Here is a 14,172-nt window from a genome sequence, read left to right as displayed (position 1 = left end):
ATATGCTAGCTTTAGTTTTATTGTTGCTTTTAAGTTCCCTTTAGGATTCAAATTACTGTAGGCAATGTGTCCCTTATTGCTATACCCTAGAACAGGTTACTTCCACTGGTATGACATTGGATCTGGTCAACTGATCCAATATCACAAATGTGACATCCAGACATTATCACCTCCTAAATGAAAACTAGAACACTATCTGAAAGGTATTTCTTTATATAGAGAGATATAGATAGAGGATATAGATATAGATATAGTAGATGTAGATATAGATAGATTGATATAAAGATATATATATATAAATAAAGATATATATATAACTTTTTATATAAAGATATATATAAATTTATTTACATACATAAAACTTACCTGTCTATATCTATATCTATATCTATATCTATATCTATATCTATATTTATATCCTGAATCTCCTCCACATTCTGGATTCAAATACCAATTTGTAGGAAGCGTAGGGTTCAGAACGTGCTAAATGTCATCACAGGATACAATCAGCAAAATCCAGACTTTGGTATACTCTACTTAACACATGATAGAGATTTTTCAACAAATTCATTGCAGAGAGGGAGAAAGAGACAAGAGAGACAGTGAGAAGGAAGACACTTAAGAGATATACCAACTAATTGCAAAATACAACCTTATTTGAATCTTGACTCAACTGCTCTGTAGAAACTGAGCCAATTCAGAAAATTTGAGCACTAACTAGATATTTGATGGTTGCTAAAGCATAAATGTTCATCTTAAAGTGTGACAATGACATTGTTGTCATGTTTAATAAAAGAGTCCTTTTATTTCAGTAATAAATACCAGAGATCATATAATAACTAGGATTTGTTTCAAATCAACCTGACAGGGAGGCGATGGTGGGAGTAGAGATGAAACAAGACTGTCTGTGAGTTGGTGATTGCTGAGATTAAGTGTTGCATTAATGGAGGCTTACTTTTCTATTCACTTTGCTATATATATGACATTTTCCATAATAAAATGTTAAAAAAAAAACATTTTCCCCCAAATCACAAAGCTTCTAGAAGGTTTGAATGGATGGCAATATTATTTCCTTTGATGGGAAGTAGGATAAAAGTTAATTAAAAGGAAGGAGAAAAGGTCGTGGTTGGAGGAAGACCCCAGGCTAAACAGATGATGAGGCCAGGGCTCAGTGGGGGGACTAGCCTCGCCCTTTACACTTCTATCTCGAAAAGGGAAAGAAGAAAAGAAGAATGTGTGAAGATACTGACAGATGCATGTATTCACTGGGGAAAGAGAGGGAACGTGGGAAGCTTGAAGGACTTGCAGGGAAGCAATTCACTTAGCCTCTGGGTCTCTGAAAAGAAAGTGAAGTAAATGAGGGGGTGGGGCTGACAAGATGATCCACAATCCCTTTCTTCCAACCTACCATGTTGGATTCTCCAACGGCAATAACAGAGATAGATCTCATACCTTTTGAATTTCAGACTTTCTGGTAATGAATCTGAAGGCCAGTGATTGCTTTCACTGTAAACTACAGCATATGTTTTCTGCTTCTCACAATATCCAGTCGAAGTTCTCACACATTATCTGAGAATTGCCTTTTGGTGATTGAGAGTTCCTCCACTGACCTGTTAATGATTTCTGTTTACTATTAGATAATGACTTGAATTTATTACATAACATGGACGGTTGGTAAAGCCAGGCTTCATATAATTGGTAACTCATGAGACAGACAACCATTCTTGCAATAAATTCTAGCAAATTCTGATGGATTTTTATTTTTACAGGTAGTCGAAGCTGGTATGGTTGGTTGGGAGGCACAGATTGCAGCCCTAAAACGTGGCCCTTTAGCTGCAAACATCTGAGGACAAATTAATATAGCTCTCATGTGGCAATATCCAGGGTGCCCGAGGCAAAGCTCACGGAGAAGACGGCCTGACCAACCTGAGAATTCTGAATTCATTTCATTCCATCTACAGTAGCCGTGGGAAGTGCAGGAAAGACAACATTATTTCTGCTCCACCAAAGATGTGTTTTGGAGCATTTCACCCCAGGATCCTGGAGCTGAGTACTTATAGAGACTGACACTTCGATCATACATACATCGACACATCACATTGTATCACATCTTCTGAATTGAATAGGCGAAGGAAATGAGGAAGGGGTGGCCACATTCAATGATCTGAATTCTTTGGGGACAGCTCAGCACCCTGCAAGTCAAAAGAAGGATAAAATATTACAGAAGACTTCTCAATGCAGCTGCTTCATATTAAACACTGTCAAATAACTCCCAACTTTCTTTGATCTGAATGAATTCTGTATTACTTTGGTGACCCTTTAGAGCATCTCTCCTTGACTCCCATTCTTTTTTTATTTTATTCTATTTCTGCCTACAAGCATTCATTCTTTATTTTACGTACTTAGAGAGAGAGATGTCACTCATTTAGCTTTATTGTATGAATGCATAGGAAACCATTAGTGGCCTGAAAAAAATGATAAACACACAAGACACGAAAAAATATGGCAAAAAATAAAATTATGATGTCTCAGGCTGCTAACGTGTCCTCCCTCTGCTGGCTTATGGTTTATAAAAGACAAATCACATGAAAATCTGTATCTAATGATTGCCTATGCTTTTCTTAAAAGTGACAATAATATTTTGAAACTTTGGAAAAAATGAATAAAAAAATACAGAGGAAAGAAACAGAGTATGTAATAAAAAGTAAAGACAACACTCTGTGGGAAAGAGAAACAGAAAGGTTATAAATGGAGAAAAAGAAAAAGAGAAATGGAATTACACAGACAAGATGGGTTCTGTTATGTCATTCTTAAGAAAGAAAATTTATGAAACCAGCCAAAAAAATGAATTTGGCATAACAAAAGCATACTTATTATACACTAAAGTTATTTAAATACTTTTGATTTCCATGTAATAAATATACTTACCTCATTTGTGTATCATGGCTTCAGAATAAGGATAGTGTCATTTATAGCATAGATGGTAGATTCAAATCTTTAGCAGTGACAGTCTTGTTTTTAATGTTTATTTATTTTTGAGAGAGAGAAAGAGAGAGAGGATCCAAAGCGGGCTCCATGCTGACAGTGGACAGCCTGATGCGGGGCTTGAACTCACAAACCATGAGATCATGACCTGAGCCAAAGTTGGATGGTTAACCGAATGGATCTTTCCCCCCCTCCCCAATAGTTACAGTCTTTAGATAACTTAGAAGTCTCAAGTTCAAGATTTGAAATATTCTCAATATCAATATTCTGCAACCAATTGCTTGAAAATAATATAAAGCAGTGAGAAATACATTTGTATCCTGTAATCATATCTTGGATCAAAAGCGTACAAATGAGTAAGCAAAAACTCTGTGCTTTGTAACTATTTCTTTTTTCAAAACAAATGAAAAGATATAACCGGTTTAATACTTTCAAAAGGCTTGCATCTATTCTTAAATAATTCTAACAAGCTAAATAATTCAAGCTAAATATTTTTTATGGAGGGGAGAGTAAATTTGCTTGAAATGAACGCAGAACAGTAACATACTTTAAACATAGGCTTCTATCATCAGTGAGCCAGAGTAAGTTATAACCATTACCAGCCTAATTCACTTTTTGGCCAGGTGTTACAATATGATAATAAAATATGATATAACTTAGAACAGCAAATGAGTCACTTGTAGAGTAGGCAGATAATACTGTTGTCAACTCAGAACGAAGTTCTTTGTTCAGGAATCATAACCCAACATGTTTTCCCCCCTGCTTTTCTGTCACCTGTTGAGGCCAAAACATTTCACTTCAAAGGACTTGATTATTTTCCATATGCAGATAGGTGCCTTCCTAACAGTACTTAGGGCTCAGAGTCACTATTATATACAGGATCACTCATTCTTCAGGATCAGCACAACTGGGATCTGGCACGCGTGTTGGAAATGACTCATGTAAAACAGGTGAATGTCAATACTCTGATCACTCCCAACTTGACCGATTTTATTTCCTGCCCCCTCATCTCATGTGTATTTTCCAGTGGTTTCCAATGAAGACTAAACTTCCTCTACACAAAGCATTAAGTTCTGAATAACCCATTTAGCCTATCCTTGAGATGCTGTTAAGAATTTTAATTAGTTAGTGGGGCGCCTGGGTGGCGCAGTCGGTTGGGCGTCCGACTTCAGCCAGGTCACGATCTCGCGCTCTGTGAGTTCGAGCCCCGCGTCAGGCTCTGGGCTGATGGCTCAGAGCCTGGAGCCTGTTTCCGACTCTGTGTCTCCCTCTCTCTCTGCCCCTCCCCCGTTCATGCTCTGTCTCTCTCTGTCCCAAAAATAAATAAATGTTGAAAAAAAAATTAAAAAAAAAAAGAATTTTAATTAGTTAGTGATTATGAATCATTTTTAGACGCTTACATGGAAGAAGGTACAGCACACTAAATTATTATTATCATTACAAAATTGTAAGTATAACATTGCATTAATTATGGTTCTACATAGACCTTAATTGTAGGCATTTAACTCTGAAGATAATTTCAGTGTTGTCAGGCCCCTTGATTTGTGAAGTCGTGCAAAAGTGTTGTTGCCAGAAAATGCTATGATATGGACTTTATCAATCCGTGCTGCTCTGATTCGGTATAAATTCCTAATTTCCTCTAAACCAAGACCATGTTCTACTATAGGATAAATTTTTCAACAAGCTTCCCCCGCCCCCGACAAATTTCTTCTCTCGACAACTCAATGGAGTTCTGTCACAGGAAGTAACACAGAGGTTTAATTAAATCCCCTTTTGGTTTTTGCATCTTTTGCTAGAACTATCTGTGTGTTTCTCATATTTGACATTAACAGTGACTTTTTCTGTTGTTGTTGTTGTTTTGTTTGGGCTTGGTTTTGCCTTGCCTACATATTCAGTGGCATCAACACGTAATTTAAGTGGCTTAGAACTAAACTGTTTTCATCATATAGAAATGCCTGCTAATTCCATAGGAAAGCTATACAAATCTTTTCCTCTAACCCTACCGATTAAGATTCTTTGGTGGCTTTTCATTCCAGTAGACTAAAGTGTTAATGTGTAAGAGCTTTTACCCTGGGAACCCTACCTATCTTCAATGTCTGGTGCTTGTCTGTTCGGCCACTTCCCCACCCTCACCTGCACTGGTATATGAACACATACAAGTACACGCACAGGCGTGTGCACATGCACACTTGTGTTTCAGAAACATGAGGTGACTTATGTTCCCTTGATTATCTGAAAACTTCCTTCTCCATAGTCTCCATTTGAAAAAGTTTTTTTTTAATGCTGTTCAAATATTACTTCCTTTGCAAAAACTTCCTCAACATCCCAGGAAGAACCCATCCTTTATTCCCCTATGAGATCCAATGTATACCTCTGTTAAGCATTTATTAATTAACACTATAATCTTCTTTTTTTTATTGTGTCTACATCTATGAACTTAGGACATCTTGAGGAACAAGAAAAGAAGATAAAACTAATATGTTTCAAGTTATCTATCCAACTATAAGATAAGTAATATTTTCCTCATTTTTCCTGGGATAAACTGGGTAGCATGAAGGCGAGTAACCAAAGTCATATAGCTAGTAAGTGGCAGAGTCAGAATCTTGAATCCAAAGCCTATGACCTTCCACTGTATAAATAGGGCTATGTCTAGTTCACTTTGAACCCCAAGCCCTTTGCACAATGCCTGGAACACAGCACTAAAGCAATAAATCAGGAAGTGGATGCATAAATAAAACTCGTAGACTATGAACTGGACTCCCAGATGGTAGGGATGGAGCTCTCCAGGGTCAAGGTAAGAATGTCACGGTCACATCCAGGTTCCAAGCTCTACCTTCTACCAGCCCTAGCTCTGTTCTGAGTGATAGCATTCAGGATGTCACCATCTTCAGAAGACCCCTGCCAGTGATTTGTTAGGTTGGGTGTTGTTAGCACATACAGGGTGATTACTGTTACTCATACCACAGACATTTTGACAGCGCTCAATGTTGGACTTCTTCTAGAATGACATATTTTGTACTTGTTCCATCGTTTTACAGTTTTGTCATTGTCGTTGGATTTTTTTTTAGGCAACATGATGTTGGAGTGTGAACAGAGGCTTCACCAAGGTATCTTTGGTTTATTTGTTCCAACAGACTTGATTCTTAATTTAGAGTCTATATCCGATTAAGAATTTTTAGCTAAAGGAGGAAAGATGTTTCAAATGAAGAATCTTCAAATCAAAGCACTGCTTATCACATTACAATTTCCCTAGGGAGACTCTACGTTTTCTCAAGAACTCATTTCTTCATCTAGTCTATCAGACAAAATTATAAATCTTCTGGATGCAAATAAACTGTTGCTCAGTGTTTACCTCCTTGTTCCCAAACACCCCAAAGTCAGGCCAGTCCAGTTTCCGTTCTGCTTTCTCCACTTGCCTCCTTATGCATTCAAATTGACAAATGCCCTTGTACATTATTTTTAACCCACCCATATCTAATGCATCAGTATCTTGTTATGTTTCCTTTGATTTCATTGCTTGCAATGCTAGTATCAGCAGCACAGAATTGCCAAAGCACTAAGCAGCCCAATTTTTCTTTAATTTCTCAGAAAATTGACAGTTTTATGAACTGTCTCTTTACCTATGCCCCATAAACATGTCAGGCTGTGGAAAACCATTCTAATTAAATCCCAAGGGGACTGCAATGGAAGATTATAGCTTCTTGGCAGGTTATTAAAAAACAGTTGTTCATATATACACAAGTATGTGTACTGGAGCCTAACATTTGACAGAACAGTCAAGGAATTAACCCCACGAGCAGCTTCAGCTCAAACTGACTGAACAGAAAGGAGGAAAGTGAGTGGGAGAAGACAGCCCCATTCAAGCTTTTGTTTTTTATCCTTTCTGAGTTCCTATAGATTACCAGATAGTTTAAGAGGTTTCTGAGGTCATCACCTTCCTCAGTGGATTTTATACACCTGCTGAAGAAAATATATACAACTGTTGTCTTTATAACGAGTAATTTTTGATTCTAGGATTCTCTTGGAACATAACTGACCCAGTGGAAAAAACAAATAAAATAGAGTTTTCTCTCTCACACATTCAGGACGGAAACATATGGTACATGGGATGCTACATTTAAGAGAAAAAAAGATAATTCTTGTTGGTGAAAATATTTTCCAGCACTTGCATTCCTGCCAAACATTTTCCAGCATTGCATTCCTTCCTAACTGGATAGGTAAATATTTCAATCTAATTGGAGACAGTCATTTCTAAGAAGATTAAGTTAAAATCCAGTGTCAACAAGGAATGGTCTGTGAAGTTCCCTATGGAAGATGTGATTCAAGTAAATGAATATAACATTTAATTAACTAAATTGGGAATTGTATACCCACTAAATAATGATTCTGGTTAACATATTCAGGGCTCATGAAAATGTGGTCACGAAAGTGTGCCTACCCACTTCTCAACAAAAAAACAGCTTGGTGGCTAAAACATTCTGATCTTGAGGTGAGTTGACATTTTCAATCTCTCACAAGGACAGTTCCCTTTATTCTCTTTCATGGCCACAAAGTGTAACAATGTTTCTAGACACTATACAGGAAAAGTCATGCCCATAGCCTATAGGGAAATTGAATAAGACAATATGGCTGGTTCATTGCAAAACCACTATCACCACTGTAAAATCAACCAAAAATGCTTCTCCTAAAAATAAGGAGCAATCGGTGACATCTTTGTCAATAAAAATCTTCCTGTGGAAAACAGTATGAAGGTTTCTCAAAAAATTAAAAACCAATACCGTATGATCTAGTAACGTCACTATGGGGTATTTACCTAGAGGAAATGAAAACACTAATTTGAAAAGATATATGCACTGCTATGTTTATTGCAGCAGCTTTATTTACAGTAGCAATATATGAAAGGAACCCACGTGTCCATAGATGGATGAATAGATAAAGAAGATGTGGTAATGGAATAATACTCAGCCATTAAAAAAAAGAGTGAGGTCTTGCCATTGGCGACAACATGGATGAACCTAGAGGACATAATGCTAAGTGAAATAAGTCAGACAGAGAAACATGAACACCACATTATTTCCCTTACATGTGGATATGAAAAACAAAACAAATAAACAACAAACAAAAAACAGACTTTCTAAATTAAATGTTTATTTATTTATTTTTGAGACAGAAAGAGGAAAGGGTAGAGAGAGAAGGAATCCCAACCAGGCTCCTCATTGTCAGTACAGAGCCAAACACCAGCGCTAACTCATGAACCATGAGATCATGACCTGAGCCAAAACCAAGAGTCAGATGCTTAACCGACTGAGCCACCCAGGCGCCCCCATACTCTTGAATATAGAAAACAAACTGGTGGTTGCCAGAAGGGAAGTAGTGGGGGAAGGGGTAAAATAGATAAAGGTTTTAAAAGGTACAAACTTCCAGTTGTAAAATAAATAAGTCATAGAGACAAAATGTGAAGCATAGGGAATATAGTCAATAATATTGTAATCATGTATGATGACAGATGTTGACTATATTTATGGCGAACATTGAGTAATGTATAGAATTGTCAAGTCATGATGTTGTATATCTGAAACTAATATAACTTTTGTGTTAACTTTACTTCAATAAAAATTACGTTCTCCTAATAAGAGTACTATTTTAAAATCATTATTTAAAAAAAATCTTCCTGTATTTCATCTGAAATACAAAACTGTTGCCAGTTGATTCTACTAAAATAAACTTTGAGTCTACTCATAAATCAGGCCCTGTGGCATAGTAATCATCAAGCATCTCAGAAACAAAATGAGAAAACAGTGCCCAATTTTTGGGAAATTAAACTGGTTTGGGTTATGTTTTTCTGTTTGTTTTGTTGTTTTTTCTTCTCTCTCTTTCCAAACTTATTTTCTCCTGTTCCCACTTTTATATCTCCTCCTGTTTTCCAGAACCATTTTCCTCTGCATATACACATGTTCAACGTTCCTCCAACCTCATAAAAAATGTCTGTCCTTGATCCTATTTCATCCTGAAGTAACTATCTCTTCCTTCCCTCACTGTAAAACTTCTTGCAGAAGTCCTCAATCCAGCTAAGTCCAGCTTGTCTTATCTGCTCCCTGAGTTCAAATCCTCTCCACCACTTCTAGTATGGTGCATAAGAACCACAAGCTTCCACTGAGAAGTGGCACTGAAGAACAACCACAGAATTTCCAATCATGCCACCTGGTAATGGTGTGTCTCAGCTCTTGACATTTGTTAGTCTATCTACTCCTTGCCTTGGGAATTTGCACATGTCTACCTTGTCTGTAGCTCTTGATCACCTGTTGATATCCTGGAACTAGCCTTTGGCTGTTGTTCATGCCTCATTCCTCACTCTCTTAATGATAAACCATCCAAGACACATCATCTGTCAGTTTCTGTTTGGCTACAAGGATTTCTAGACTTCAACCTCTTAGCTCTTAACCCAAGTACCACCCATTCTTGGTCATGCCCACGTATGAAAGATATTTCACTTTTATTGCACCCTTCATTGGGTCGATGAGTACACAATTTCAAAATAAAATGGCTTTTCCCCAATTCCTCTTCTGTTTACTCTTTCAGTTGAGTACTGCCTCATCCTTGAGAGAACTCCCTCATTTCTTAGTTTGCATACTACCAAGTTATCTTCATTCCTCTTGATTCTATGAAGTCTTTTTCTTTGTCCCTTTCAACAATTCCTTCTACTCTTCATTCTCCATAAATGATAAAGACTATGCAAGATTCTCTATTAAGCCGTCTTTTCCCTCTTTGTGCAGTCTCTTAAATTAACACCTCCTTAATGGATTTATTGCAATCTCAATAACAGAGATTGCCAAATTTCTGTCTCTTTTCTCTCTTCAGCTTTAGACTTAAGTTTCCAATTGCTTTCTGGACACTGATATTTAGATACCTACCTGCTTTGATATGTCCCAAATGTTAGGGTTCTCACAAGTCTAATTGCTCTTCCTGGCTTTCCTGTGCTTCCAGGCCATAGATTTCTTTCATGTTTGAACTCTTCATTTTTCCAAACTCCTATATTCAATCAGTAGTCAAGTGTTGTGGATTTTACCTTTAAAATATCTCTCACATCTATACCATCTTTCCCCAGTTCTACTGCAGTCTTCATCAACTTTCACAGCATTTATTGTAATAATCTTGTAATTAATTTCTTAATAGTTTCTTCTCCTCTAACATGTGATCTTTAAATCTACCTTCTTAAAATTTCATACATAATCAAGATATACATCTGTTTAAAAATGTTAAATGATAATGATAAGATGGTTCATCATCACCTACAGTTTTTAGAACCAGTTACCTACAACCACGCTGTCTTTAATCTACCCACTCTCTACTCCTTCAGGGAGACATACAGAAGCAACTCCTCCCTCAACATTTGTCTGCCTTCCTCTACCTTCCAAAACTTTTCTCACTATCTCAGATTAAAAAAAACTTGCCTATTATTATTCTATGTCTAGGGCAAGACATATTTAAGATAAGCTTGGACATCTTGTTAGGAAAGCAGAGAAGCCATGAAAGATTAATTGAGTTGTGTTCTAGGACACGGAAGCAAGGTGAAGTGTCCCCACTGGCCAAAGATGGGGTTTCCACCAGCCAAAAAGGATAATATTTGAAATGGATGACATAACATCAGTATGTGAAAAGTCATGGGTTTATAATGACATTCTTAAATTTCATAGGAATACGCTTCCCATCCTTTAAGGTCCATTTCTAATGTGAGCTGCTCCATATATTACTTTTTGATTCTCTCAAATGACTTGGTTAGCTTCCTCTTTTGAATCTCTATAGCATTTTGGTTTTTAGTAATATTCTGTTTTTCTTAATCTATATCCATCTAATAAATAATATGGAGACCATATGATTCCAAAACTTACTTAAAGGTCAAGATTTAATTTCAAATGTAGTTAGGTTTTCTTTGATTGGTAAATGACCCATTTTCCAAACCTAAGAGTTCTAATAAAAATCAATACCTTAGAAAACCAAAAATTTTAAATAATGTTTTCTTTTTTTGTTTGTTTTAATTATTTGTAAAGTTTATTTTACTCCATTTATTATGTAGTACTTTTGGGTCTGTTACCTCAAGTACTTAGGCAAGTACAGTTATTATTATTTAAAAAATAACACTTGTAGCCTGTTAGATTACATCCAATAATATCAATTTTATCGCTGCTTGGTAAACTTGTTTAAGGGTTAACTATATGTAAGAAATCACTATTTGGTAATTATAAAGAATATACAAATAATAGAGAAACTAATTTTAAACACTTTAAAATTTTATTATAAAAGTTTATTATTGGAAAAATAATAAATAGAAATAGTCTGGTTTATTATTGTCTTTCCACTACAGTTCCTATGAAAATTGCAACACATTCTCTCTAGCATTTCAGTTTCCCTTGATTCTTCTTGTACAAATATAGCATAAGTTCCCATTCCTAACACCCTGTGATTCACTTTGTTATGTCATTACCAGTTACTTTAAGAAACTAAAGAAATACATCTGAAAATTTCAAATAACAGAACTGTAAACATATGCCAAAACTAAAGTAGCAAAGTAAAGTAAGGATTCAAGGTAAATTATTGGATAATTCAAGGTTCAAAAGGCACTTTAATCTTGATAATCTGAATTGTCTAGATCAGCACTGTCCATAGAACATTCTATGATAATGAAAATGTCTCTAAATCTGCACTGTCCAACACTATAGCCACTAGTCATGTGTTGCTACTGCCATTTGACATGTGGTTGGCATGACATAAGAACTTAATTTTTTTTATTTTATTGTGTTTTAATTAGTTAAATTGTCACATGTGACTAGTGGCTACAGTATTGGGCAATACAGACCTAAATTATTGTTTGCATCCTTGACTTGTGAGTATTTTAGTATTGACACTTTCAGTAATAATTGCACATAAAGGGAGCACCTGGGTGGTTCAGTCAGTTGAGTGTCAGACCCAACTTCACCTCAGGTCATGATTTCACGGGTTGTGAGGTCAAGCCCTGCATCAGGGTCTGTGATGACAGCTAGGAGCCTGGACCCTACTTCAGATTCTGTGTTTCCTTCTCTCTCTGCCCATCCCCCCACCACACTGTGTCTCTCTCTCTCTCTCTCAAAAATACATAAACATTTTATTTTTTCTTAAAAAATGCACATAAACAAAAGGCACAAATAGACCATTTATGACTGAAAATATAACTACTACTACTACTAACTATTGACTATCTATATGTTCTAAGCACTATTCTAAGGCCTTTACATAAGTTATTTGGTTTAAAACTCAGAATATCCACATGACAGGTGCCATAAATATTTAAATTTTACAAAGCAAGAAAGAGCCACAAAGAATTTATGTAATGTCCTAAATATATCATCTAGTAAATGGCAGAGTCAGGATTGGAACTCAAGTAATCTGATTCCACAGCTCATGGAATTGCATTTTGATTGTGAACAATTGTCTAATCTCCTTAGTGATCAAAGAATCATAGGCAAATTAAAATAAACCAGGTTATAACTTGTGACCCATTAAATCAGCAAACATTTAAAAGATTATAGTAATCAATAAATAACCTTATTTATTTCAATAGAAGAATATAATAGCCAATTAATATAATTTGGCAATAAGAATGCAGAATTACAGTAACTCCCATATCTCTTATTAGTTTCCATTTCTCAGAATTTATCCTAGAGTAAAAAATTAACAAGAAGGTGTAATGTCACCAAGATGGTGACATATGTCACTACAGACTTTGCTTCCCCCCCACAAGAAGAACTAACAACTATTCAAGAACAAGACACCACTGAGAGAATTCTAGGATATGGGAGTGAAGCTGAAGCAACAACAGAGACCGAGACTGACTGCATCAGAAGAGTAAAAAAAGCAGCTACATGTTGACTGCATTACCACCCACAAGGCCAGCATAGCACCATGCCAACAGGTCTTCGCTGAGCCTCCATTTCTTCCAGCAGGAAAAGAGAACCCAGGAGGGACAACCAGCTCCCCCACTCAACATTGTGAGTCACTGATCATGGTAGATGGATCCATGTTCACACCTCCAGTGTCCAAATAGTAATTTCAATCAGCAGCCTTTCTCATGTGAAGAACTCAGTCTGGAACTTTCTTCCCTGCCAGGGCAGGGAAGCTATATCATAGCCCCATCTATTAGTGACTATAGTACCCAGTCTAAACCATCTAGTAAGTCTGGCCAGAAAATCCAGGCTATCACTGAGCCCATCCTACAGCCTCACTTGGGTTGAAACCAAGCCAGCAGTCCTATCCAAGTGTTCTCAGTCAGTGGCACACCCCACTATCCCTTTCCTCAGAGCTTGAATAGTTGTTGCCTTAACCAAAAATAGATCATAATAGCAGACCCCACCTGCCCAAAGATGTTACCAGCAAACATACCCAGAACTGAAATTGAGCTGACTGGTGAAGACCTGCCTGCCAAAGCAAATCTATAAAGTCTACAAGAGCAACCCCATTACTCAAATGTACAGATACCAACATAAGGAATCAAGGATTGCAAAAAAAATCAGGTAAATATACTACCAAAGGAAACTAATGAAGCTCCAATAACTGACTCTAACAAAAGGAAAATCTATAAACTGTGAAACAAAGGATTCAGAATAATCTCCTTAATGAAGTTAAGTTATAGTGAACTATAAGAAAACATAGACAGACAATAAATAAAATGAAAAAATAATGCATTAAAACTAATGAGAAGTTTGACAAGTAAGTGGCAACCATTAAAAAAACACAGAAATCCTAGAGTCAACATATAATAACTGAACTGAAGAATTCAATAGAGTTTCAGAAGTAAACTTGATTAGGGGTACCTGGGTGGCTCAGTTGGTTAAGCATCCGAGTTCAGCTCAGGTCATGATCTCACAGTCCTTGGGTTCAAGTCCCACATTGGTCTCTTTGCTGACAGCTCAGAGCCTGGAAGCTCCTTTGTATTCTGTGTCTCCCTCTCTTTATGCCCCACCCCAACTCGTGCTCTTTCTGTCTGTCAAAAATGAATAAACATTAAAAAAAATTCGAATAGACTTGATTATGCAGAAAAAAAAAGAATTGGGGACCTAGAGGATAAGACACTTGAAATTACCCAGTCAGAACAAAATGGATAAAAAGAATGAAAAAGAATTTTAAGAGCCTATGGGAATTATAAGACACAATGAA

The sequence above is a fragment of the Lynx rufus genome, unplaced genomic scaffold (assembly GCF_022079265.1).
Source record: "Lynx rufus isolate CCGP_SWC_20201006 ecotype Redwood Valley unplaced genomic scaffold, mLynRuf1.p SCAF_6, whole genome shotgun sequence".
In the NCBI taxonomy this organism is placed as follows: Eukaryota; Metazoa; Chordata; class Mammalia; order Carnivora; family Felidae; genus Lynx; species Lynx rufus.
The sequence above is the reverse complement of the archived record's forward strand: the minus strand, read 5'-3'. Positions refer to the sequence as shown.